This window comes from Montipora capricornis, chromosome 7 (assembly GCF_036669925.1).
Source record: "Montipora capricornis isolate CH-2021 chromosome 7, ASM3666992v2, whole genome shotgun sequence".
Taxonomy (NCBI): Eukaryota; Metazoa; Cnidaria; class Anthozoa; order Scleractinia; family Acroporidae; genus Montipora; species Montipora capricornis.
Genome location: NC_090889.1, coordinates 33,893,192 through 33,920,691, shown reverse-complemented (window position 1 = coordinate 33,920,691; position 27,500 = coordinate 33,893,192). Strand labels below are relative to the sequence as shown.

The 27,500-nt window shown below is 38.6% G+C and overlaps 3 long non-coding RNA genes across 4 annotated transcripts in view; all 3 read left to right on the top strand.

Moving 5' to 3' along the window:
• Positions 1-9,491: 9,491 nt before the first annotated feature.
• Positions 9,492-11,873, top strand: LOC138057891 (uncharacterized). Of its 2 annotated transcripts, XR_011133747.1 has the most exons (4): positions 9,516-9,610; positions 10,897-11,006; positions 11,377-11,448; positions 11,765-11,873. It is a non-coding gene; the product is annotated as an uncharacterized lncRNA (long non-coding RNA). The 2 variants fall into 2 exon arrangements; XR_011133746.1 differs by lacking the exon at positions 10,897-11,006 and having other exon boundaries at positions 9,492-9,535.
• A 578-nt stretch (positions 11,874-12,451) lies between these two features.
• On the top strand, positions 12,452-17,756 carry LOC138057011 (uncharacterized). Its single transcript, XR_011133561.1, has 3 exons — positions 12,452-12,519; positions 13,015-13,044; positions 17,281-17,756. It is a non-coding gene; the product is annotated as an uncharacterized lncRNA (long non-coding RNA).
• Positions 17,757-19,318: 1,562 nt separating this feature from the next.
• The window catches only part of LOC138057010 (uncharacterized), a 17,409-nt gene continuing 9,227 nt past the window's right edge, over positions 19,319-27,500 (top strand). The window contains exon 1 of the long non-coding RNA XR_011133558.1: positions 19,319-19,583. This is a non-coding gene — a long non-coding RNA (uncharacterized lncRNA). The remainder of the gene's footprint in view (positions 19,584-27,500) is intronic.

The following is a 27,500-nucleotide window of genomic DNA, read 5'->3' as shown; positions in this document are numbered from 1 at the left end:
GATTATTTATGCTCTTTTAACCAATGATATTATTGTTCAGTGATTGTTTTCTGCCGTTGTCGTAGTCGTAGCCGTCGTCGTTTCTTAAATTCCCTACTTATAGCCTTAGAAAGTGCTTCGGTCCCTACTGAGCGCGTTGCACTATTTTGACTCTTTTGTTTGGGCTCATAGTTTTCTTTCAAAAAGTCGGGCAGAACTAACTGAGTCTCTCTATCTGAGCACATCTCAAATGTATCAACCAATTCTACTTTTTAAGCAGTTAAAATAGCATTATCTTTTCACACATTTGCACTGTTTTAGGCACTACGTTCGTGCAATCTATAACAAAAATAAAGTCTCTTAGAGAAATTACGCGGTGGACGTATTGATCATTACTCTGAAAACTCTATTTTCAACAACAATTTATCGTCCTTCACATATCGAGGACCAAAGAACTCCTCGATTAGAGCGAACTTTTCGTAGCCATACCCGGTGCGGCAAATGGTTTCATCAGGCTTTGCGAAGGCCAACAAGTTAGGCTTTGCTTGTATGATCCGACTAAAGTCGCTATGGGGGTTGAAATCACTCTGATCTAGGACGCTAACAGTGATTGTCCCAGCAAAAGGCCAATCATGGAGGGAATCATCGAAGTCTCCTTTTATCATATGAATGAAGAGTGCCACGTGTCTGCCTGTTCCACTGCCTACGCCCTTGGGGTGAATTCTTATGCCAAACAGCCTTCCCTGGTGATCATTGTTCACTGCATCAGTAAAGATTGGTGTTTCGTTTTCGCGATGTTGAGAAACTTCGGTTATTTTGAAAGTGAATGATGGGTTGCGAGCATTATTCTTTTTTCGAGCCTCCTTCGGGTTTGACCTGCAACATGATCATTTTTTAGATATTAATAAAAAGGCCCATCACAAAACAATTTTGGGGATCAAAAAGATGGGAACAAGTTTGAAAGTAGTTTGGGGAACAAGGGAACACAAGCAAATATTTAAAGGGAAAAAGGACGCCCCATCACCCCCCTCCTTTCTGGGAGGGTCCTCATAAGCAATCCCATGCTCTAGCTCCTCCACAACGTCAAGGTCACTCGCATCTGGGAATACAGACAACTAAAGTCACAAATTGTCCCCCAAACTCCAGTCTTCAAGTAAAAATGAGCATTCAGGAAATAAATGTGTATTTGAAGTGCGGGTTATATACGAAATTGAATTGAATTGTCTCTTAGAAACACCGGGTGCCTGGGTGCACTCGCGTCCCACCAGCATGGCCCACGTTCGATTCCCAGACTCTGCGTCATATATGAGTTGTGTTTGTTGGTTTTCTTCTCTGCACCCAGAGGTTTTTCTCCGGGTACTCCGGTTTTCCCCTCTCCTCAAAAATCAAAATTGCGTTAACTGTTAATTGCAGTTTACGGTGTCCCCAATAGGCCACTTTCGATACGTTAAAATTCAGCTTGAAAGAGAGGTTTAGAGGACAAAGGCAAAGGAAAGTGGATAATATGCTAATATCTTTCACATTCATTGCAACTTGTTTCTGTTGTTTTTGTCCTCTCTGCCTCACTATGAAACTGAACATTGATATTTCGAAAATGGCCTATTAGTGCTCCAGCGCTAGAACGACTAGACACTTAATTAAAGTTCCTTTCCTTTCCTTTCTCTCATGTGTTCCCGCGAAAGGACTAATGAATGAAAGAATTTGAATCGCGGGTCACAGAGGAAAGGTAAAAGTCATCCTCGCACTAAAAGAGACAGTCGCTTAAATTGGCAGTTATTAATGTGCAAGGATCGTTTCTATCTTTCGTAAAGATAACAGCTGAATTTACCCTTACACAAAACTTTATTGTTGTAAATTTGTAGTAAAATGCTCAGACCGACTTGAAGGGACACTTCGTGTTAGTGTACATCTAGTAACGAGCATTTTTTGACATAAGTGGCAGAATTACTCGTTGTACTTTAACAACTGAAACAAATGATAAACTATGACGTTTTGACCGCTCTTCGGATAAAAACGAACTAATTTCGAATTCAAATCTTAGCACGTGCTAATATATCAGTTTAATTTGCTTTCCGACATTTTTATTCTTTATTTACAATTCATGATATTTAATATTCTTTTACGCTTTTTTTCTTCTATATATACATGCCCACTTTTTTTCTTACCGCCAACTTGATAATCACCGAGGAACGTTATACTTTATCAAGTATTTAAACGTTTTTTTTGGGGGGTAATTTTAGAAACTGAATTATTTGAACCCAGGGATCATATCAAGAATTGATAAAGCAAGATCGTCCGGGTGATTGTAGTCCTGAGAAGGACTGTTCTTGTTAACATTGACTATGTTAACTTGAACGGAAGTGATCCTCAGAGGCAAGTGATTTGTGTAGTGTCAGTGAATCGTATAATCTCTGACAGGATTGATCAGTAGAAAAGTGATCTTATTTGTCCGTCTTACTCTAGTCAGTAAAATTGCTGGCTGAGAAGACTGTGATTGGTGCTCTGTCGTATCGTCGTTTGACTGTTCTGTTGGTCAATCGTCAAAAAGTCGTTTGTAGGGTGCTGGTAGTAGATGGCAACAGTTCAGTATTGTTTGTCAGTTCTAAGTTTGTAAGCCAGCTCTCTAGACAGTGTGAATCGCTGGTGGTAGTTTGTATAAGTGGTTATGCAATTAGCGGAGTCCCAGTCAATTTAGTGCTTCGTCAATAAGTGGTCCTCAGCAAGGGTTCTTGTTGAGGTCACAGTTTTCAGTCGCGTAAGGATGACATTCACTCAGGTTGTCGAAACGACAGACAATGTCCTCGACAACAGCGGGCGATCTTACTTCATTAAGTTTTGTTCCGTTTCCTATTTTTTGCTAAAGTTCTACAAAAACCCATACAATCAAGGCTTGAAGATTGCAGTTGCACTGAAAGGCTCGCACCATTTCAAAGGGATTTTAAAACGTTAAAAGATATATAATATCTAACTGGTTCATCCAAAGTGGTGTAAGTCGTGGAGGTAGCTAGGAAAGGAAGACAAATGTATCACTAATGTTAAAAAATTTTAACGCCTCTTATCAGTCAATAAAAGGACGCACGGCGTAAAAAGGAATTCACTTGTTGAACAAATATGCTGGGCAAAATGTTCACATTTGCCTGCTTCGTCTCTGTATTCTTCTCAGGATCATGGCCGCAAATCGTTAATAATGTGAAAAAATGGGCAGTCAAAAACCTGTTTTCCGTTTAATGAAATGATAAATCTCCTTCAACCATGATGTTTGATATTATTAGTTATTATTAGTTATTATTATTATCATCATCATTATCGTTGTCATAATAATGATCATAGTAATAATTATATTATTCTTATTATCATCCTCATTATTATTATTATCATTACTATGATCATTATTATTGTAATTATTATTATTTCTAGTTCATTGTTAGATGACCTCTGGTTTTGCATCAAGGTGGGCTGTGCCCTACAGCCTTGAGCCTCAAGCGTTCGAATTCTTTTAAGAATTCGCGCAGTTCCAAGTAAGGTCAGGTAATGCAGCTTTCTGCAATAACTCAATGATTACTTTCACCCCAATCCTGTCTAAAAACATTGCCACCATTCCGAGGGCACCAACCACGACTGGCACCACAGACACTCCAACATTATACAACCGGCCCACCTCTCTTCCCAGATCCTGTAATTCTCCTTCTGTTCCTTCTCATTTCCCTTGATACGAGTATCCGAGAGCACAACAGTGTCTATAATTAATTAAGCATCGTTTTTCTATCTACATAACACAACCAGGCGATGTGCCACTTGCCTCATAAGTTGCTGATTCCATTGTTTTATCTCCTCTGCACCGCAGCGATGTTCTGTGGGATTTTCCACGTTCCCCAAAGAAGACACTAAATTGAGTTCGCCTGGCTGGACACCTGAAAGTAGAATTGGCATCCGTGATGCTGCATAACCGCCACCTTGTTCCTGCACAGGAAAGCATGTCACATCTCGGATAAGCTGTCCGACTCCTGCAGCTGTCCCATGCGGGCGATCGCTGTGAAATAAAATCAAACGCTCCTGTCAACCAGATCATGGATTAATTGGATAAGAATTATGAAAGGTTCCTAAGAGCTACCTCATGGTATTACGTAAGCATCCTCCTTCCTGCGGTATTGTCCCACGCGCGTAGAAAGGAGTTATGTGCGCGCCCACGAGCACATAGTCGTTCCTATTTGCTTTGAAGAGACATGGCGTCTGAAGAGAAGTCTTCAGGAAATACTAGTCCAAAGTTATCTTTTTCCTTTACAGTAAAGAGACAGCAATACTTGTGTTTTGGAATGCTATAGTCAAACTTGTACAGGTATCTAATTTTATAGGACTTTGAATTACTGTAAGTTGCCAAAGACATCTATCTGCGGTCACTAGTGCAACATTAATTTGCACAAGGTATGCGACAAATTAAATGATTTGACAAGCAATAACCAGAAAAGCAGCCAAATAGTGTCAGAAGTACAGTACTAACCCTTCAGTCTAAAGAGTGACCTACTCCAAATTTCTTCTGACAGTATCAATACTTAATCAAGAGAAAAGGTTATGAGAATTGATAAAATGATGACTATTGGAAGTTTTTATCTTCAGCAAAATCTCCCAACCAATAGCATATGAGAATGAATGGAGATCAGTCAGGAGAATTTTCATGTGGATACTGAGGCTTGAGAACTGAAATTTTGTTTTTAAAAGTTCAATACGGTCAAAAGTCTTTTTAAATATTCATATTGTACATGTTTGTCTCGAGACAGTTACAAATTATTTAATGCAGAAATCATTGTGCAAAGGAACATAAAATTACTTCATATTGTAAATTGACTCAGCAGCAGTTTTTGATAGTCTTTTTCTTGAATCAAAGTTTGAGATTTTCTGACATGTAAATAATCTACAATAATTCGAATATTTCTATAGTTGTAAAATGCGCTTGCACCCTTACTATTGTTTTATAAGGTTGTGGCAAATTTTCCATTTCTCTTTTACGTTTTCAAAGAAGCAAATGGAGTTGAGTTGACAATTATGAATTATTGGTATGTTTTAGGGCCATTTGGCAGGTGTCTTTGTGGGTGGAGCCGAAAAAAAGGACTATTGGGAGCCCGCTTGCCATCTGGCCTGGGTTGTTCGAAGCATGGTTAGCGCCAACCAGCGTTAAATACCATGGAAACCTATAGGTTGTGATACCTCTTAGTCAACGGTTAGCGCTAATCAGGCTTTGAGGAAGCGCCCCCTGGTGCTGAACTAAAGGATCGTGTGCTCTGAGTAGGAGATTGACCATCGGGGGAATTAGCTGGATATCTGTGAGCATGTCGTGCTATTTACTTAACTAAATGACACTGTGTTTGTCCCAGTTATTGAAAATGGTAAACAAAAGAATTTTAAATAAACCTGTACAATATACATCTTGGCCATCGAATGTCGACTGCGAACGAACTTTCTAAACTTAAGGCGCGTTCTTTTGGTACTATTCCGGAATAGGAATACACGGCATAGACAGTATTGGTGTCCTTTTGGAACCTATTCCGTTTTCGGAATGAATAGAATAATATTCCGTTCATTCTGTTTCCGCTAAAAGAATGAACGGAATGACCGGAATACGGTTCACTCGGAATAGGCAGAATATGCGTTCTTTTGGGAAGGTTTTGGCGGGAAATGATGCGCGGTCGGCACGGCCGGCGGCTTGAAAATTGTAAAAATTTGAATGGAATAGCGATCCAAATTGTCTACCGTAGATGCGGGTGTGCTTGACCTCTCTACTGTTTCTTTAGCGGTGCTAGAACAAGAAGAACTTTCAGTTTGTATTTGTGTTTGTGCCCTTGCCTGGCCAAAAGAACTGACGTTAGCTTTAAATTGGTTTCCTCGACAAACCCTTGTATCCGAACATGTTTATGCTGCCGTCCTGGCCTACGCAAAGCACTCACAAGTCATCTTCCCTTTATAAAGTTTTTAATCAGCAAATGAAGCAAACCCAAAAATCGAGGAAACCGCCAAAATACGGGCTCTTATGGACATATCTCAGCATTTCATGTTCCAAACTTTCGAGAAAACTTTTTCAGTCGCCATGCAAACGCAACTGGTGCATGCGCAGATACAATAGTTCCCAGGTCACCTTCGTTGATAGTATTCCTTATAGCCTTCTTTTGTGAATTGATATTCCTTGTATTCTGTTATTCCTAATCCCGAAAAAGAAGAGCCAGGATACTCCCAAAAGAATGCACCCTTAGGTTACCGTATCCTCTATTAACCCCTCCCCCCCCCCCCCCCCTTGGGGGCGATTTATTTTAAGCACATTTGAGGGGGGCTTCATAGACTTAATAGAGGGGGATGGGGGGGGGGGGCTTAACAGAGGATTGACGATAAAACCTTTGCGTGTAAGTAAACAAACCACAATCAGAACGGCCAGTCAATTTGTCACATTAAATAGCTTGATCATGAGATGGAGTGAGAAGTCGACGATCACACAATCAGAGAGAGCGAATCGTGTTATGGGAAACAATAATAATACGTTCTTGATTTCTTCAAATAGGAAAATACCCTGTCTAAAATGGGATGTAGGTCCTAACAAAGTCGCAAGAATATGAATAGTACCGTGACCACAGATAAAGTTTGCTCCATTATAGAGCCGTTTTTTAAAGAATGAATCGTTAGTTGACACACATGTATGCGTTTACTTAACTAACAGTTGACTGGCGAGCTTGTGCAAGTTGAAAACCTCGCATTAAACTACTCCAATAATAACTGGGAGATCCTGTGGACAATATATTTTCCTGATGCATCCCAAACCTGTAAAAAAATGCAAGCTAACCTGCGGTACCAAATAAAATCCACAACGCAAGTCGGGTGAACTAATGTGTATTTTGTCAAAAAATGTCATTTTCGCGACAAATGATTACAATTTAGGGAGATAAATTTGGTCGACATTCTCAAGAATCAACGGCCGAGCTACGGTCAATAAACAGCGATATTTCGCATGACGTCTCCTGTTTTAATAATGTTTATTTGGCTGTTCTGAATATCAAATTAAAGAGATTAAACGTCATGAAAATGCTAATTGCCACTGTTCCCATCTTCCCAACTGACACCGGCAATTGCGTAATCTTTGAAGGCAGAGCGCTCGTTTCGGGGGTGGAAGCTGAATAATTGGACCTCGATTATTCATTATTCTTTGTGTGATTTGCTCGAATTATTCATTATTCTTTTTAAATTTTTGTAGGTTATTCATTATTTATTGTTGTTATTCATTATTCTACTGGCATATTAACTGCGTTATTCATTATTCCGGCGTTTTCAGACCCAATTATTTATGCTCGTTATTCATTATCCACCCCCGAGCTCGTTATATCGGCAACGTAAACCAACTGCTTGCCCTTTTTTGTTTTGAATCCTGCTACTTTGGCACAAGTCCTTTCTAAGTTTTGCTTGCATGCAACTCGAGCTCGTCAGTCGGCTATCTGCAATCATCGTAGCTGTTAGCTGAGCTAGCAGCCGGAAGCCGCCAACACACGAGCCAACATTCAGTTTATCTTTTAAAATCTTTGAAAATATTTGTCACGTATTTCGCTTTCGTTCGCTTAACTTCTTTCTTCTTTTTCATTTTTCATTGGCTGTGCTACCTCCAAAGTTTACTCGTCAACGGCGAAGTTTTCTTGCAATCAGGTGATCGGAAAACTGAGTATTCAGAGACTTCAAAACAGATTGCCTTTTGAATTGCTGAAAATCAGTCCCCAAAAAGGAGGCTAAACTGAGTGTTAAGCTTTCACCCATTTTGGAAAATGCGTTATCACGATTGAGTGAAAAATTCCACCCCTCGACTCAGTTTGAGTGTGCATACTGTGTAACGTCGATCATCTTTTCGCAGCCAGCTCGTGTGACAGAAACCGGGCCGTTGAATTAAACATGTCACTCTCTGAATTAAAATACCGTTTCTCTATCCTATCACAGTAGAATACTCCCCGTGCCATTGTTAATAAGAGCAAGATAAAATAAAATCCGAGGAAGTGTAATCCAGAGGTCATCGGACGATCGAAACTGACTTTACCCAATCGAGCTTCACTTATCATTTTGTCGAGGACGACTGAAAATCGACTGAAAATACTAAGCTGCAGAAACCTAGAGTCTTAGACAAAATAAAATGAAAAATTAGTATCCCCTCCCCGCAAAATCAAGGATGACTGATCCGCGCGCAAGTTGAAGCCCGCCATTTCTTCATCATTGAAATTGGGGGAGGGATGGTCCGAATCATTTTCGATTGACCCTATCCCAGAATAAGAATACGTGGAGTGCTGATTTAAAACGGTATGTCTGGCGCTTTTGAAGCAACAAGGATATAATAAAGATATGTTTAAAATAGCATTTTAGCAAGTGTTTGATAATTTCAATGTGAATCTCTGCAAAAACGAAGGATTTCTAGTAACTTCTATTCCATGTATTCCTATTCCGGAATACGGCAAATCGAACGCGCCCCAAGACTGTATAAGATCTCTCTGCTGTGGAAAAACAAATGAGACCATTCAGGGTCACCTAGCCTTACATTTACTAATTGAAGTATAAAAGAATCTTCTGTTTCGTGTTAATTAACGAGAATATCCGGATAACCATAAGTTATACGTCATCCATTTCGGGACGGTCGACCACCAATATCGAGTTCCGCCGCCGCCGTTCCGAAAGGTTTCGTCTGGTTTTGTTCATTCAACAGAGACTCCGAGCATTTAGCTTTAAACAGTTTAATGGACTTTAAATCACGCAAAAACTGAAAATAATAGAACAGGCCTATCGATTACAAGACATTCAAAAAAGCTCGATCGTACGTGGTGACTGCTGAGCATGAAGTCGATTACCTGAGCATTTTCACGAAAGTTCCTAATTAAGTTGGAATGCTCCAAAGCTACAATAATATTAAAAGGAAGAGAAACATACATCTTTCTGTGGTAAAAATTACACAGAAAACATGAAACGCGCCATTGGGATCCTTCCTCGCGAGACTCGCGAGTGTGAACACTGATAAAACAATGGATAGCGTTGAACGCGCGAACTGATTGGCGAGTCAAACTCCGGATATCCTTTGCTAATTCACGTGGAATTGCGCTCGAAAATCTTGTAATCTTTGCAGAAATAAATGAGTGAAAATCATCTTTTTGTGCTATACTGTCTCACTGTATTAGTATATATATACTAAAACAACTATTCTTCTCAATGTCGATGGCTAGCTACTGTGGTGGATAGTTATCTCGCCGCCTCGTGGCTCGGTAAATATCCACTACTAGCCACCTCCAATTCGGTGAATAGTTGCTACCTATTGTAGCCACCTCCAGTTCGGTGAATAGTTCTTAACTGTCAACTTGCGAGGCAACGCAACGAACATAGGAAACATGAAACCACCGGAACCGCATAACAAAGAAACAGCCTCGTTCCCAGGGTCTCTTTGTCGTTGAGGAAGTCGGCAGAGAAGATAGACCCTGGGAACGAAGATCAATTAGAAACGGAAATGACGCAAGTCACACAATGCAGTGAAGTACACAATCGCCCCCATCCACCAAAGGTAAACGACCTGTCTTGGTAATTTGGGAAAAAATGCACGTGAAGAAACGTTACGAAGATTTGAAAGTCGAACTTTGTAAGGACAACATAGCTATTTAATTTAATGGAATTGTAGGTACATTGTAAATGGAATCTTTTACCATTCGAGCTTAGATTAGCCCCTTCTCTGGCAACAAGATGTTTTATTATAATTTTTAGAATTGGTTACGTTCATGTAAAATTTATGGTTATACAGGGATTTCAATAACTTCTGAAATAGCCGTCCATGATAGGCCATTGAAGGCGGCAGTTTGACAAGTTTATGATAGCATTTTTAGTGAAAATCAAGGTAAACTAGCCGGCGGTGAGAGGCAAAGCGGGAGGCGATATACCGCCGGTAACCGGCCGCGTCTATTGAAACCCCTGTAATATACCTTATTAATATTTATAGCTCAGCTTCTCAGTGATCTGTCTAGTATGGAGTGTTTGATTACTTTTTTACAGTTCTTGCATTTTTTAAAATTGATTTTTTTTTCTTCTTTAATATTTAATACATATAGTTGTTGCCATTAAATTATACTAAATAAATAAATAAATAAATAGGTCACTGGTAATGGGAGCTAATTACCAGATGAAGAGGAAAGAGAAACAAAAACAATTGATGATTAGTAGTTGTGTGTTTGTGATACATCTTTTCTATTGCTTGATTAAAACAATGTAAAATAACTTCACATTGCTGGAATTTAGGGGTGCAGGGATGGCGCAGTGGTGAGAGCACTTGCCTCCCACCAATGTGGTCTGGGTTTGATTCCCAGACTCAGCATCATATGTTGGTTGAGTTTGTTGGTTCTCTACTCTGCACCAAGATGTTTTCTCAAGGTACTCCAGTTCTCCCTTTCCTCAAAAACCAAAATTTGATTTGATTTGCATTGATTTGTTAATTTCAGTTTCAAGACAGTGTCCCCAATTAGCGCTCCAGCGCTAGAACGACTAATAATTCAGTCGCTGTGACTGTCTGAATGTTTTTCTCCTTTTTTTCGCTCCTCTGTTATTTTTTTCTGGCTATTGTCATGTAATTTGTTATCTAATCCGTTTTGCCTCCCCCCCGTTTGACAAGTAATAGGTACCCACTTGAAGTAATATTGTAATCTGTTTGTAACGTTTTTCTTCTTTTAAGTTTGTTAAGTAGTGTATTATGTTTTATGTTGTTAAAAAAAAAAAAAAATAATAATAATAATAATAATGATAATAATAATAATAAAAAGTTTCAAAACAAATTGTAAACTCGAAAGCTATTCAATACAATATTGTTTGTCTCTTTGAAAAAAAAAAAAAAAAAAAAAAAAAACGACTAGACACTTAAATAAAGTTCCTTTCCTTTAGTGAAGGTCTCAAAAACCCATTGCTCCAACATGGTCAACCAGATGTTCAGATAGGCAAGTTGCTTATGTCCTTGGCCACCAAGCATTCAATGTGGGCGATTAACTCTTTGGGTAATATTGCAATTTCTAAATAGGGTTTTTGTGAATAGAATCAAGCATACAAATATACAAACTAATCTCTAAATAAAATTATTAATACATATTAATAATGTAAAATAGAGATGTCTAAGAATGGCCATTGAAATAAATATGACTTTCATACACTTATAACCATGTTTGATATGATTGATGCATATCTGGATGTCATGTACATACTATTCTGACTTCATTTTTCTCTTCGTTGTTCAATTATGCTTGAATCAGCAATGTTGTAGATCACAATTACACCATTTTTTTCTTCAACCTATTTCTGACAGGACTGAGGAAAGGTTGTAGAAAATATTGTAATGTAACAACACCTTGCTTTTTTTGTGTTTAACAGAAACTGTATGGATAGAGACATGTCTGTATGTCATCCATGGCCAGATGCAGCCAAGACTGTGTCATGATTCAGGTAATTGTATGTTATGCTTTAGTTATTGCATTCATGTTGTATTGCTTTTTTTGCATTGAAAGCTTGTTTAAATCAACTGCATTCAAATGCTAATAATAAACCAAAAAAATCATATGTTCAAAGGAGTTGAAAATATTGGAAAAAGGTCTCACAGTTAATGAACTAAAATTTAATAGGAAAAAAATGTACCGGTAGTAAATTTTTGTGTGAATTATTTTCTATCTGTTTAATTTTGTTGCTTATTTGCCATTTTCAGACATTTCATACCCTTGTAAAGAGAAAAGTATGTTATTGAAATAACCTCTCCTTTCCCTAGTTTATGGTCACTTCCCTCATTATTCAGAAGGAAAATGATGACATTGGCAGCAACACTTCATGTGTGCCTTGCAAAGATCCTTCTTTTGTGGGAGAGGATTTACAGGTATCTAAGTTTGTTTTTTCTATACAGGGGCTCGTTTCAGAGAGCAGGACTTTCAACAGGGCAACACAGCACAATTACTAATTAAGTTCATGCCTGTTAAAGGAGTCAGTTTGAACATTCAGTGTGTGGTCTGAAAAAATGCCTGAAAAGTTTTGTAACTTTCAAGAAATGACCCCCTTGCATAAATTGTTTTTTCCTGTGACAAAGTATTATGAAAATATCCTGGAATTTAGTTAACTGTGAAAGGTGCATGTACTTTTACACAATAATTTTTAATCTTTACCTTGTTTATAAGTTATGAGATTAATAAAACATGGTGCTGACTCACCTATTATATTTTAAAACTTTGCCGCTCTTAAAAGCCTCAATCATGCCCAAATGAGCTTGAAACTGAGACTTATATGGCATGAGATCAAAGTCTGGGTATTTAGATGAAAGCTATGTTTCCATTATTTGGAACCCTTTAAGAGATTGTTCGTGGTGGGCATTTGTAAATTGAACATGAAGACACTAATAAATTGTGCAAGGCTCATACAACATAATTTGGAATAGTGGCTGATTTGCTTTCTTGTTTTATTTTGCACAATGTACGACAATTGCTCCATTCAACAAACAGAGAAAAGAAAAATCTTTCAGATTTTCAGTTGGAGGTAATGGTAAATTTATGTCAAACAAGTGGCCATGTTCTTTAATCAGATAGCAGGCTCAGAGCACTTTCAGCACTTTGAGGAGGCAACCAATTAATTACTATGGAATAAAAAGAAAGAAACTGGAACTTGAAATTGAGGCTCTGATTGCAAACAAAAAAGACTGGTAATGATAATCATTGTGATTTAATCATGGTTTTTCCTCGATAACTGACCGCTGTTTTTGTGATATATTTTTTTCTTCCGAGAATAATTCAGCATTTGGTAAAGAAAGTGTAGACTTTTAACTTGCACTGCTGATATGCTGTGTATTATATTCTAACTTTTTTAGTGCACATGTATTATTAATTATTTTGAGGTGCCTCAAAACATTTTCAGTCTTTTCAAAAGTTAATTCAAGTTGTGACTCTGCAATACTGTATCAAATGTAACAGAAATAATGTACCTGGTAACATTTGAAGCATTTGTCATGTCATATTTATTATAATCTCTGTATAGGTCAGTTGTCTGAGTTAATGCTGATTGATGGTAAGTGATTTGGAGAAGGGCAGCTTTCCATTGGTCATAGTAACCAGTTACCCAAGAATAAATTAATAACAATAACAACAACAATAACAATGACAATAACAATAACAATAATGACAATAATAATAATAATAATAATAATAATAATAATAATTGCCAACGAGTCAGGCCTTCTGAAGACAGAAGGCCTGGCGAGGCGGCAGCTTATAGAGCCGCGAGAAGATTTTTAGGCGGACGAAATCTCAGAAGCGCTTCAAATTTGAGTGTAATGTAGACCATAAGCTGTAATGTAGACCAAAGCGATCAAATATTGACCGTAGCGATAACCAATGAGAGTGCCGCACGAGTACGCCGCGTGATGTTTGCAGCCGCCAGATCACGCAAGCTTGGCTCGTTGGCACTTTAGCGACAGCTACAACTAGTAATTGCCAACGAGTCAGGCCTTCTGAAGACAGAAGGCCTGGCGAGGCGGCAGCTTATAGAGCCGCGAGAAGACTTTTAGGCGGACGAAATCTCAGAAGCGCTTCAAATTTAATTGTAATGTAGACCAAAAGCTGTAATGTAGACCAAAGCGATCAAATATTGACCGTAGCGATAACCAATGAGAGTGCCGCACGAGTACGCCGCGTGATGTTTGCAGCCGCCAGATCACGCAACCCTCGCTCGTTGGCACTTTAGCGACAGCTATAACTAGTAATAACAATAACTAGTTATAGCTGTCGCTAAAGTGCTAACGAGCCAAGCTTGCGTGATCTGGCGGCTGCAAACATCACGCGGCGTACTCGTGCGGCACTCTCATTGGTTATCGCTACGGTCAATATTTGATCGCTTTGGTCTACATTACAGCTTTTGGTCTACATTACAATTAAATTTGAAGCGCTTCTGAGATTTCGTCCGCCTAAAAATCTTCTCGCGGCTCTATAAGCTGCCGCCTCGCCAGGCCTTCTGTCTTCAGAAGGCCTGACTCGTTGGCAATAATAATAATAATATGTTATAATAGATAGTGTTTAGTTGGGAAAGATACTTGGCTATTAGTCTTTTAGTTTCTTTAACTTTATTTCTTAGTACTCTTATTATTTGAAGGTTGCCACTTCCTAGAACCTATGTACACTGGGTTTGCATACAATGCCAATGAGACATCCTTACATTACTACTGTGATAATAATAATAATAATAATAATAATAATAACAACAATAATACTAATACTAATACTAATAATAATAATAATAATAATAATAATAATAATGATAATAATAATAATAATAATAATAATAATAACAACAACTTTATTTGTCCTTGAATACAGTTGTAAATCTCTCTACATAATTGCCTATGTACAGGCAATTATCAACTGCACCCGTACGAAGGTTTGGGGCCTGAATGAGCGGGATGCGGGCCCGATTCGGGCCATAAAGCTGTTTTTACGGCAAGAACTGACCGAGACAAAGCGAGACAACCATTTTGTCGCGCTTGTGCGACTGAGCCAGACATTAGTTTGGTTCGATTATCGCCGATAGTGTGGCGTGAGTGAGCGAGAAACAGTGAAACCCCAGTTTATTCATTTACGCCGCAGTAACAAGACATTTGTCACGCTGTATTATCGGCGAAACTCAGGCTGCCCATTTGTTATTCGATACATAAGTGCTCCCTACTTGTTATTCGATAAGAAAAGATTAGTAGAAATAGATCAGGGAGTACTCAAAAATGCAAATCAGTTACTTAACTCTGGCTGTCGTTCTAATGTATTATATTATTCGACATTATTTGCTGCATTTCTGTACGTGTAGTCCGTCCCCGGGTAAAAGGTGAGCAAACCATTTTTTACCGCTCTGAATTTTGAGCTAAAATACGTATATGGCTGGATATTTTTTCCAAGTGATACATTTAGCGTGATACCCACCCGCATCCGGAGAGGTAAGTTCAAATAGCTTAGCACGTTCAGGAGAAGCAATCTACATGTACATGTAGCTACCTCAAGACAGCATTATCCTGCTTGCCCAAAACGGAGGATAATTTTTTAATGATAGGAATTGCTTGTCGCTGGACGGAAAACCTTTAATAGGGAAGAGCAATGTTTGAGTTTTGGCTATCGATAATTAAATATTTGTAACCGCTTTTGGCGCGCGTTTCAGTTTAACGTAACTGTGCATTTCACCAAACATCTGAATCTCTACACAGATGCAGAGCTTTTTCTTCCCATTTAGGACAGTAATCAACCAGCTGAGATCAAAACAGCATTTATTTGCTCTAATTAATATTGCTGGAAACAATTTTCTCTTTTATGAAATAGACTTTAAACAATGTATGAAGATTTAAAATAAATGAGAAACTAGAAACGACCTCGCTATCTGATCACAGATCACTGTGGAAACCTGGCTACAAACATGCCTACCTTATTATGGACACTTTGAATGACTTCAGTCGCATTTTGTTCTATGCTAAAAGCTGGTACATTCTTTTTATTTACATGTAAGTTACCTTAAACTGAAACATGTTTCTGTCTTACATGACTGTCCACGCAATGATGACAAGGGTCAATATGTTTACTGCAGTTGGTCTCGGTCGAGGATCGTTCGCTTACTTATTGGCACGGAAACTAAAGATAGTATCTTTCGAATAAGGATAAACTCAGTCTGTTAACCCTTTGGTTGTAACCACTAAAAATGTGATACAAGAATTATTTTGTCGATACACATTTGTTATTTTGCTTCCAGTATCAAAACAAGTCCACAAATGTCGCCGTAAGTCACGCAAACAAAAAACAGTGGTACTGTCTATTGGGGTGGGGGGAGTGGCAGGCAGGGGATTTTCTAGTTTATAATTTATAATGGCACTATTAAAGTAGGCATAGTTTCAATTATGGCCTATTTTGTTTCTGTTTATACTGATTTCAATGTTTCTTATAAATAATGCATCAAAGTACCGGGATAGCGCGATGTACCCTCACCCCCTGACAGATGATACTTCATATCCTCATTGTAATAAGCTGAGAAATAAGCTTGTGAGTCAGATAAATACGGAGAAACTTACAGAAAATCACTTTTCTTACATGTAAAACTATTCAGTCCCCTATCAGGCATCATAATAAAATTGACCATCTACGAGCATCCGTTTACTGTTTGCGTGACTTAAGGCTAAGTTGTGGACTTGTTTTGAAACTGGAAGATGTGTGCTGACAGAAGAATGCGTGCACCACATTTTTAGTGGTTACAACCAAAGGCTTAACAGACAGAGTTTCTCGTTAGCAGAAAGACAATATCTTTAGTTTCCGTGCCAATAAATGCAAACTTTTTTATGTGGAGCAAGGTCGCAGAACGTTCAAGCTTCTCGTGGCGTTGAGTCGGTTTAAACATAATCGTGTGAGAAAAAAACATACAGAGCCCAAATCTCTGAGCAGCGGTAAGTTTTCCCGGGTTTCTTTGCCGTAATTACCGCTATTAACAAAGGGCCTTAGTTTTCGTACGAAAACTAAGAGCGGGATTGTAGTTTTCGTACTACGAAAGCGGTAACCGGTCGTTTCGATCGAAGTTCGTTTCGATCGAAACCAAAAGTCAGTTCGATCGAAGGCAAGAGTCAGTTCGATCGAAGAGTAAATGTTTATAAAAACTACAGTTTTGCAAGCGTATAGATAATAAAAGTTCTTGTGTTGCGTAATGTTTGCGCGAAGTAATATGCGCGACGCATATTCGATCGAACTGACTTGCATTCACGAAAGCTAAGACCAGGTCTTAGGTCTTAATTTTCGTAACACCCAAAATTATAAGCCATAAACTAACGTCACGCCCATAAAAATGTATTGTTCATTAGCGTGATTTTTTTTTTTTTATGGACGTTTATCGCTCAGAATATCGTCCAAATGTCAGAGTAGTACAAATGTCCCGCTCCACTCTCGCTCATTTATCGTTCAATTTTTATCGCTCCTGTCAGGCTGATTATCGTCAGGCTCTGTATCGCTCATCAGCGAGACTTTTTATGGCCCGAATCTCGCACGCGTCTCGTCCAGAATTTTCGTACGGGTGGCTACTAGAAATTGAGTGCTCATTAAGTCTGGGCTATCCCAAATCGTATTTCTACAGCAAAAGATAAAATTTGTCTCTCTTATGGATAGATTTATCTTTTTTTTTTTTCATTATACAGTGTTGTTGCTTTTTGTCAATGCCAATTAATAATGATGCTAATAATAATAGTAATAGTAATAATAATAATAAATTATATGAGATTTCATATTGATCACACAGCAGAATCCCCTTTGTGCAGAATGTGCAGAAGTAAGGGTGAAACGGTGGCCCATGTGGTGAGTGAGTGCGGTAATCTGGTGCAGACAGAAAATATAAAGGAAGACACGACAACGTGGCGTGGATTATTCACTGGCAACTTTGTGGTAAATGTGGATTGGAAAGAGCTAATAGCTGGTATGAACAGAAGCCTGAGGGAGTGGTGGAAAGTGAAAACTTCAAGATACTGTGGGATTTCACAGTCCAGTGTGATCGGAAAATTGAGGCAAGAAGACCATACATTGTCTTCAGGCCCGTAGGAGGGGTGGGGTTCGAGGTTCGAGGGGTTCCAACGAAACCCCCTTGAGGCCCAAGATTTTTATTTTATTTTTATTTTTTTTTTGCTGTTGCCGACCTAACCGAGCGCCGACTCTTGGATTGTCAGGATTGTCAGGATTGAGCTTGCGCTAGCCTATTCAAAATAAAGTATTTGTTGTTTTGACTGTTATGTTTTCGGTTTTGGGAGCCATCGTGGTCAAAACGCTGCCGCAAACGACGCCCTGTGACAGCTGTCTAACTATATAACAAACTAGAAATCCCAGGAGCCCGCGAAAAGAAAAAAAAAAAAAAGAAAATCACAGCGAGGTCCGTATCGGCCCAGGCAAATTAAGACAAATTCGCCCCGCTAGGTATGATCACTATCGTTTGGAAGCTTGCGTGAAGCGTGACGAAATAACTTTGTTTTGAAAACTTGGTCGTTTAGGGGTCAAAACGTATTAGTTATACAGGTGAAACTTGTGCCCGAGCCAGACAAAACATTTAGTTCCCTGAAAATGCAAGGAAAAAGCCTCTTATAACTCTTTGTACGACCAGATGGGCAGAGAAGTCTGAAGCGTACGAGAATTTTTCATACAAATGAATCCAGAAACCTGCCAAATCTCACCAAACAAGTACCATTACTCTCTGGAGGAGTGCTGCAATAAACTTGTTGTAAGTGCCTATCATTTCATGAACGACCTATGCAAGGTCTGTTGTCCCCAGGGGTGGGGATTTGACTCATAACCCTAATAACGCGCCATAGTCAGTGTTGACAAAAACTTTTCGTGCTAGGGCCGTCGCCAGAAAAAAAGAATGACTGAGGCAATGCCCATGGTTAAATTCTCCTCTTAGGTATTTTATAGGTTTTTATAATGAGCACATTTTAAAGACAACACTGGAATCACGCTCTATTAAAAAAAAAATTACGAAAAAATGACTGAGGAAAGTGCCTCGGTTTGCCTACTGGCTACGGCTACGGTGAGAGCACTCGCCTCCCACCAATGTGGCCCGGGTCGTCGTCATGTGTGGGTTGAGTTTGTTGGTTCTCTACTCTGCACCGAGAGGTTTTCTCCGGGTACTCCAGTTTCCCCTCTCCTCAAAAACCAACATTTGACTTGATTTACTTTCATTGTTAATTTCAGTTTACAGTGTCCCCAATTAGCGCTCCAGCGCTAGAACGAGTAGACACTTAAATAAAGTTTCTTTCCTTTCCTTTCCTGCGTGCTTATTATAAATATCCCTCCAGCTCCGCAGGCTAGATTGTATAAAGTGTCTAGATACCCGACAGCTTGGAAATGATTTTTAAAAAACTAGGAGCCCGGTAGTCCAGCAGTCTACAAACTACAAAGCTAAATTAAATTTTAAAAAATCGCTTGGCAATTCTAAACGAACTCGAATGATCTATAAGTTCATTGTGAAAGTGTCCACGAAAATCCACAGTTCGTACCTGGTATTTGTAACTCTGGCCATACTCTGTCAATGAATGATCTGCAATTGCTCTTATTTTTATGAAAGCTCTTATAAAAGCACGACCTGAAAAGCCGCAGAGTGTTATCGTTCTAATTTAATGGTAGCGCTGTGAGGGAAACCCTCTGTATGCTGAAAGGGGATTGGCTCAGCATAAGTAACCAACCAATCAACGGGGTCGTCTCGTATCCCGTTAAAACGCAGAGTCGTTTACCGGCTGAATTACAATGTTTTGTCTTCTGTGTTGTAGTGATGAATTGTGCCAAACTTGTGGTAACCTGGAATGTGCTACAATAACGGAAAAAGCGTTCATTGGATGAGCGATAATGACGTAGCAAATCCAGTTACAGATTAATGCGCTTGCGCGAAGCGGGTGAAATCCAGGGGATTTTAAAGATCTTATGAAAATGGCGGGCGACTGTGATGCGTTCGAAGATGAATTCGCTTATATATTCGAACTTACTGATAATTGAAGTAGAAAGCCATCGCCCTTACGAGGATTCTTGCCAATTATATTGGCCTTTCCAAATTTAATGCCTTCTGTCACTCTCAAAGTATAAATCCTTAATTTGAGTTGTGTAATCTTGATTCTAGACTTGGATGACTGATTTTAAGACCACAAAATCTAGTTTTAAGGAGACGCAATGTCTTAAAAATTTAAGAATATTGAATGTCTTGAAACAAGATATTTTGAGTCTTAGTTATGAGGCAAAGTAAACCTATTTTAAGTTACTTTGCCTCTAACTCAAATAGCTAAAAAGCAATCTTGAAACAAGATTACTTGAGTCCTAGTTATAAGGGACAGTAAACCTTGTTTCAAGTTACCGTCTCCAAGTTAAATAGTTAAAAAGCAATCTTGAAACAAGATCATTTCAGTCCAAGTAAAAAAGCAAAAATTGCAAAGTGAGGCTCTTTTCAAAGTGACTTTGATTCTTACTCAAACAATTAAAAACAATCTTAGAGTAAAATAACTAAGAACCACTTTCCAGAAGAACAAATTATATTTCAAGACACTACCATACAAGGGAAACATAAAGAAACCACAAAGGAGGGTCACAAAACTTACCCTCCCATTTTTGATCTGTGTTAGAACAAGGTCTCACTGTTTTGTTATTTATTTTTTAGTGTACAGCTTGGGAAAAATCTGCTGACACATCACTTAACATTAACATTGTAATTAACATTGCAAAATACAACTCGCAACACTGAGTGCAACTCATCAAATACATTGTATATCATGTACCTCAAGAATGACAGTCTTTTAAGTAGCATTTCAACATAAACATATCAATGATAAATATTATGCAATATAACCTTACATAATAACAACTATCTTCTGACCGTTCACAGTGATTTTAAGTCCCATATACGCCAACTAATTTTTAGATACTCAAAAAGCTCTCCTTGCAGGTAATAAACTGTTTACCCCTTTTTTTATGAGCATGGTATACATTATAAAAAAACAAGTCACAGTGAGAAATGATATCATATCCCTGTGCCATTTCTGGTTCTGAGACTTCAAAAGCATTTAGTTCCTCACAAAAAGACTCTGTACTCATAGCCATGACTGCAAAGAATGGTTTATTGTGGGGAACAAACCATATTTTTGATATTTTAGCAAACTGTGGTAGGTCCATGTCATCCAAGCAAGTGATAAGAAAGTTGTTTGCACCTGTTTTGTACTGGGTTCCACATACTGTAACTGAATTATACTGAAAGACATTTATGGCATCACATCCATTTCTATAATCCAGTTCATAAAACCTTGTTATAGTATTTAATGCATATTCCAGATCATGTCCAAGTAAACTTTTTCCTTTTCCAAATGTAATATCATCAGACACCATTGGACAAGGGTCAACACTTTCACCATCAATTTCCAAGGATGTTGCACTCTCCATACTTTGATGTCTTCGTGCAAGGGAGAGTGGCAGATTCTTGAAATGTCATGCCATGTTTTTAAAGTAGGAATGTTTGCCTTCAAATCGCATGCACCAGCTCCTGATAAGTGGCTCAAACATTAATATTTGGGTGGGTAAATGAACCAAATAATGTTGTTTTGGCAAGATTCGTGCGTTTGGATATATAGTCTTAAATGAGGTGAGGTGTTCCTTAATTAATTGTTTTAAATAAATTACAGAACTATAAGTAACTTGATGAGCAAAACAGATACACATAATTTCCAAAAGGGAAAGGAAATTGATCCAATGTGGGTCATTGTGGTCTACTTTGCCATCCAAAAGCGGGGGTAGAATAGAGGCAAATAACCACATTTGGCTTGCACTTTGGCCCAAATTGGAATTAGACTTTAAGTCTAAGTCAACTTCCTTTATTGGAGCTGGTTTATCTTTCAACTCTGAATAACCATAGTCAAAATTGTTGACTGCTTGGTTAAGATCATGAAGAGTAAAATGACTGTTGCGGAAGAAATGCTGAAAGAAAAATTTCACTTCATAACATAAAATACCTTCTAGGAAAACGTGCATAATATCCTTGGGAAGCTGCTTAGTGATGTCAAAATATGGAGCCTCTGAAATCTTAGCTCTGCCAGTAATTCCATAATTTTTTGAAAAAAACTTTCTCAGATAATTTGAACCAGCATCTTCTATCAAAGACACCTGCTGCTCATGGCTATTACTATCTCGCAGAATGAAATCCTCCTCCAAGAAATGTTCCTGCATTTGTTCCCAAGATGTCATACAGTGCCGACATTTTCTCCTAGCCCCACCTACACTTTCCTTAAAACAACCAACCCCTTGACTTGCAGGAGTATCTGCGATGACAGCAAGAATTGCACCTCTTAAATAAACTGTACCTCCTGCTATGGTGAAAGCATAACCCTGTTCTCCTCCCAGCTCTTTGAGGTCTTCCACCAAAGGCTTCAGCACCTCATTTAGACCAAATTCCCTTATGTACTGCTTTTTACAGATAGCAAAGAGGTGAATAGAATTTAATTTTGCGCGATAAACAGATTTTATGTTAGCTAGCTGGTAGTAAAAGAAACCAAGTTGATGAATCTTATTCGTCATTGGATTTGCTACATTGACATCATCATAGTATATGAGCAACTTAAGAGCACAGTCATCTGTTGAAAACAGAGGGTGGCTCTGCACAAATAGACCATCATTAAAATCCTGCAGAAAACCTCTATCTTTGTCCTCGTCTCTTTCAGAAAAGACCATTTTAAGGATAGCTCTCGACTGAAATTGTGCTTCAAGGGTCTTCAAAATTGGAACATAGAAGAAAACTTTCTCAAGCTGCAAACATCTTATTTTGTTTCTCACTCTTCTGTAGACTCTTGTCCTCCCCAGCACTTTCTTTAAAGGCTGCTTGTCAGAAGAAAAATATGTTTCAGGTAAGTCTTTACTGTAAAGCTGTGCCAAAAATGGGAATATAGGAGAAAAGGAGGTATGCGACAAGGCGAAGTGGGTAAGAGATGCCTTAAGTTGCTATCAAAACTTCTAACACAACTGGGACAGGGCCCTCTCATTTGGAGCAGAATTACTTTTTGACTTTCATTAGATGACATTTTCAATCTTTCACTCTTCATTTTCCTTGTCTTCAGATTATTATTTTTACTTAATCACGAACCCTTTTACTGCCAAATGGTACAAAAAATTTTTGTAACCAGTCAGCTTCTCCTTTCAATGCTAACAATGTGACCTGACCACAGTGATCAACTGAATTGATAGTTTAAAAGTTGGTCAGATTCCCCTGGAAAAGCAAAAACATGATTTCTTTTATAAATAACTCCCTACCACATAAGGCAGTGAATGCTTTTGAAATTCTGTCAACATCCAAGTGGTCTTCAAGTCTTCAAATGGAAAAAGAAAATCTGCAAATGCAGCCTCTAGACCTGGCACTTGTTCGATGCCTGCATCGTCAAGGGTTTCCTCCACTCTTCTTTTTAGCCGTCTGCATGCCATACTGAAGAGATCTGATGTTGCCTTTGCAACTCTTTGTGTAGATGTTTGCGTAAGCCTGTTCTGTTCCTTAATTTTAAAAAGGTATTTCCCCATAATGTCACCAAGCGTTTCCTCTTCTTGACATTGCAATGTGATATCTGATCCTGAATCTGATACAGAAGATGAAGAACCTTGTGAAATGCAATCCAGTTGATCCTCAGTATCACTAACTGGACAACTACTGGGTTCATCAAGGACTTCAATCCAGGGCATATCAGCTGTGTCATCAGCATTCCAGATTCCTTGGATATTAAAAATAGCAAACGGATGAGAACTTTCTACATGTAATTGTTCAGTTTTTATTTTTTCTGTCAGGTCGGTCATGCACCACATCCACCCCTTCAAAAGTCCCAGATCAAGAACACTCTGAATAAAATTCCGAGTGAGCTGCTGATATTGAAAGCACAATAACTAAAACTTTGAAGGATTATCATTGAACTCACCCGATCCATTTGCAAGCGTTTCCAAAACCACGTCTTCCCTTTGGCTGTTCAAAAACGCCCCATGATTCTCTCGAACATGTCTTGAAAATGAATTCGCTTTTTCGTAAGTCCGTTCACAACCACTGATTCCACAAAATGCAAAATAGCTGTCGCTGTTGTGGTTGGTATTTATGTGGCTCAACAATAAATACAGATATATTGCAGAGAAAGTACACAACACACACCTCCACGCCATTTCCTAAGCCCCTCGGACATTAACAATCACACTTTGCAAGACCAATCATTGGCTGAAGAAATAGTAAGAATACCTGCTGACCAGAGAACTCTGATTGTGATTTGACAAAACGTGCCAAGCATACTGCCAAGTGCTCTTGGGTAATCTTCTGTTCGCGGGGAATACTTTGGCTCGATGCGAAAGGTGAGTTTTCCTTGGTCAGATTGTTACCTGTTTTGTAAGTTAATGTAGCAGAAACGTAACATGCCAAGCTTCGTTTTTATTTGATTCTGTTTTATGACGACGCTAGTAACATTTTAGCGAAATTACAGTCGTTGGTTTTCACGCTTTTGGTGTTTCGAGGCACACGGATAATTTTCCCGCCATTGAGGTACCCGCTTTTTGTTGGCCTGTTATCAGCAAATTCATTCATCTTTTAACTGCCTGACATACGAAAAAGTTGTTGAGCTTGCTCATGTCTGGTACTGTTATGTTTTGAACGTATTCTTTGGAGATTTTGTTGTTTAAATCGTGTACAAACAGTGCTTGTATGTGCAGCCAGTAAGGGCATGCACGGATATGTGCACCTTGTGTGCCATTCGCCCCGAAGAATCCGTGAACGATAAGACTTATATTTCCGCAAATTTCAACAATTTTTAATTTTTTCCATCGCAGTCATGGTTTGATCTTGGAACACCTTTTATTTTTTGTTTTGTTTTTTGAATCACAAATGCCAGAGTCTTATCGAAAATCTGGGTGTGCCAAAAGCACACTCTACTCTATACTGCCGCTTACATGTAACAACATTTATTATACAATGCTGATGCTATCTCAATTTTGATTGGCTAAAAGCACCCCGCTAATTCTAGATTGCGCTGTGTCATCGCGTCACATCTACAGACACTGGCATTTATGCATGTAGGTATGACGCGTTTTTGCAGACAATGGTTTTCGTTCTGTGAAATGTCTCAACGCTTCTACATTTATAATTGTATAATAAAACAATTATTGGATTCGGTTTTCGCATGATAGCGAAATTATCAAGGCCTCGGTTTGTGTTATCCGCCTCAGCCTTCGCCTTCGGCAGATAACACAAACCTCGGCCTTGATAATTCTCGCTATCATGCTCAACCTCAACCAATAATTGCTAAGAGTCTGCCCTCTGAGCGTACTGTTTAGGCAGCAGCTTGTAAATGTGTGAAGTGTTGCCAAAGCATGTTTTTTTTTGTTGCAGAGTGATAATTTTATCATTCACCATCATGGATGAGGATGAAGAAGTGTCAAATGTATTTCTTTCAAGTTCAGATAGCAGTGCAGGTGTTGCTGAATTAAGCAGTAAATCGTTGTTCTCGTATCTTCAGAAAAAGGGCGTCTCAGCCGATCATTGTAAAGTTGTAGAATGTGAGTTACACCATTACTTTTGCATAAGCATAACCCACTGATATTTCCTCTGAGTCATTTCTTATTCAAATGGGTTGTTTTCAAAGTCATGGTTTGATAAGTATGACCCTGAAAACACAAGAAAAGGCAGTGAACGTCTTATAATTTAACAGTAAATGGACTTCAGTTTACTTGCGATAACATTTGTAACATTCATTCCTCTTTTATTATAGGCAATAAAATAGATGGGAAGATGTTCCTGAAACTGTCAAGATTTGATTTGAAGGACCTTTTCCCAGAAGATTTTCCAGCAAGAAAGAAATTATGGGACATTCTTAGTAATATAGTAAGTTCAACTATTGATTTTACGGTTCCGTTCCCACTTATGTGTCCCAATGATTTCCCCTTTTTAAACAGCAGAGTGTACAGTGTACCTTAAAACGTTTTCTTCTAACTTCCTGTTTAAATAAAAAGGGTGTTTTTCTCCAAAAACAATAGTGGCTTTCTGAGAAATTCACTTATGAACTAATATGATCCTCTATGCAGGTGATGAAAACCTTTCTCTCTAGCACCTAAAGTTGTTATTGGTGTGTTTTTCCTGGAGATAGTTGGAACTACACAGGCAAATAAATTCCTCCCAAGGAGGGCAAGGAAGGGACAATCCCATAAAAGCTGGGCTGGCATCTCATTTTACTTTGTTAGTCAACCAAGTGACTTGTGTGACTGACTTGTAGACCTCTGTTTATTGACAGAGGACACCAAATGATTCAAGTGAAATTCAGTGGCAAGAAAACGTGCAGGTTATGCCTTCTTACTTGTAGAATGCAAGTCTTTTAATTGGTCTGTTGTGATTCTGATCTAATGTAGGTTATGTTAATCTGGGTAAGGTCATGTACAGTCATGGAATTTTAGAAGCTCAAAATATCATGAACCCTGGTCACAACTTTCCCTATGTTTTATATGTTAGCATAGTATTTTTGATGTGCCCCAACCTGCCAGAACTATGGGCTTAGTCCAAGAAGGATTTGTAAATACACCACATTGAAGCAGTTTGTTTTCCCATTGCAATGAGTAGTATTACAGTGAAAGGGTTAACATTTTCTTTTTTTTTTTTTCATTCCAGAACTCTGCGATTATTTCTCGAACTGCCTCTTCAAGTCCTGTGTCCACCATCTCAACACTGAGTCCAATAAGTAGTTCTTTTGAAGATGAAATACCTCTGTCTCAGTTGAGTGGTGTACCTAAACTGAAGAGGAGCAAGCCCAGAGAATTTCCAGCAGCAGGAAAAAAAGCAAAGACCACTCTCTTGGGGGAAGACTTCAAATTACCTGCTCTTTCAGTGAAGGTCAAAAAGTGTGTGGAAGAAAACATACCTCTTGATGACGCAACCAGAAGGCAGCTGATAAGAGAGACTGTCACCTGCTTGGTAGCTTATGCAGATCAAGAACGCCTGACATCAGCACATTTTACAGAAGTTGCAAAACTTCTATGCAAGAGTGTACCTGTCTTGTGTGATGAAAAACCCCCATCATGGCCTGATGATGTGGAATTTCAATTCTGGGTAATTAGTTTGAGGCATTCTTTTTTCATTAAAAATTAAGTAGTGATTGGACCCTGCTAGTTCCTTTCATTAAATGGTGACTATCTGGGTACATTCCTGTGAATGACAAAGTATTAATAACTGACAGCAATGTGAAGGCCTCCTATTAAAGTTATTTGCTATATGTCAAGAAATTGTTGAATAATCTTTTTTGTGTGTTAGCAAGAACCATGGGCTGTTGTATGCAAGCCAGCCCACTTACGTTCTAAATTTCATGCAAATTAAAGGAGGTTAAGAAACAATCACAATACATTAGAACTAGCTTTGTTTGGTTTTATGACGCAGACTCCATCATAAGTGAAAGCCTGCCTTTGTATGTTGATTGCAAGCTGACTTTGTAAATTAATTTGATATGGATCATGATAAATGTTCTTTTGTCCTCACTTTAATCCTTGTAGGCCTCTACAAAGTCTCTTCTCAGAAAAAGGCACTCAAATGTAAAGAGTTTTGAAAGAAATTCACTGAAAAAAGAGGTCAGTGACTCTGTGATTGATGTGGGTGGGGATCAAACTGAAGAAGACCTCAAAAAGCATGAGAAAGAACTGGAGAAAGAGCTTAAAAGGAAGCCCATCAACTGGAAAGCGGTAGAGCAGCTGCAGAGAGTCACATTTTCATCAAGATGGGATGCAATTTCTGAAATTAGTGGCAAACATGCTGTCGAGAAAGTCCTGGAGCAATATCCTTACTTGGATCATGAAAGAGTGGTTAGTAACAGTTCTCTTTTAAGCCTGTATGATGTCAGCTGTGTATATTTTCAAACATGAAATTATGTGGCTACAATGTGTACTTATGATATGCAAATAGCAGGCAGGCCAATTTCATTCTAAGTTAGTAGACCAGCTTTTTATCGCAAGTTG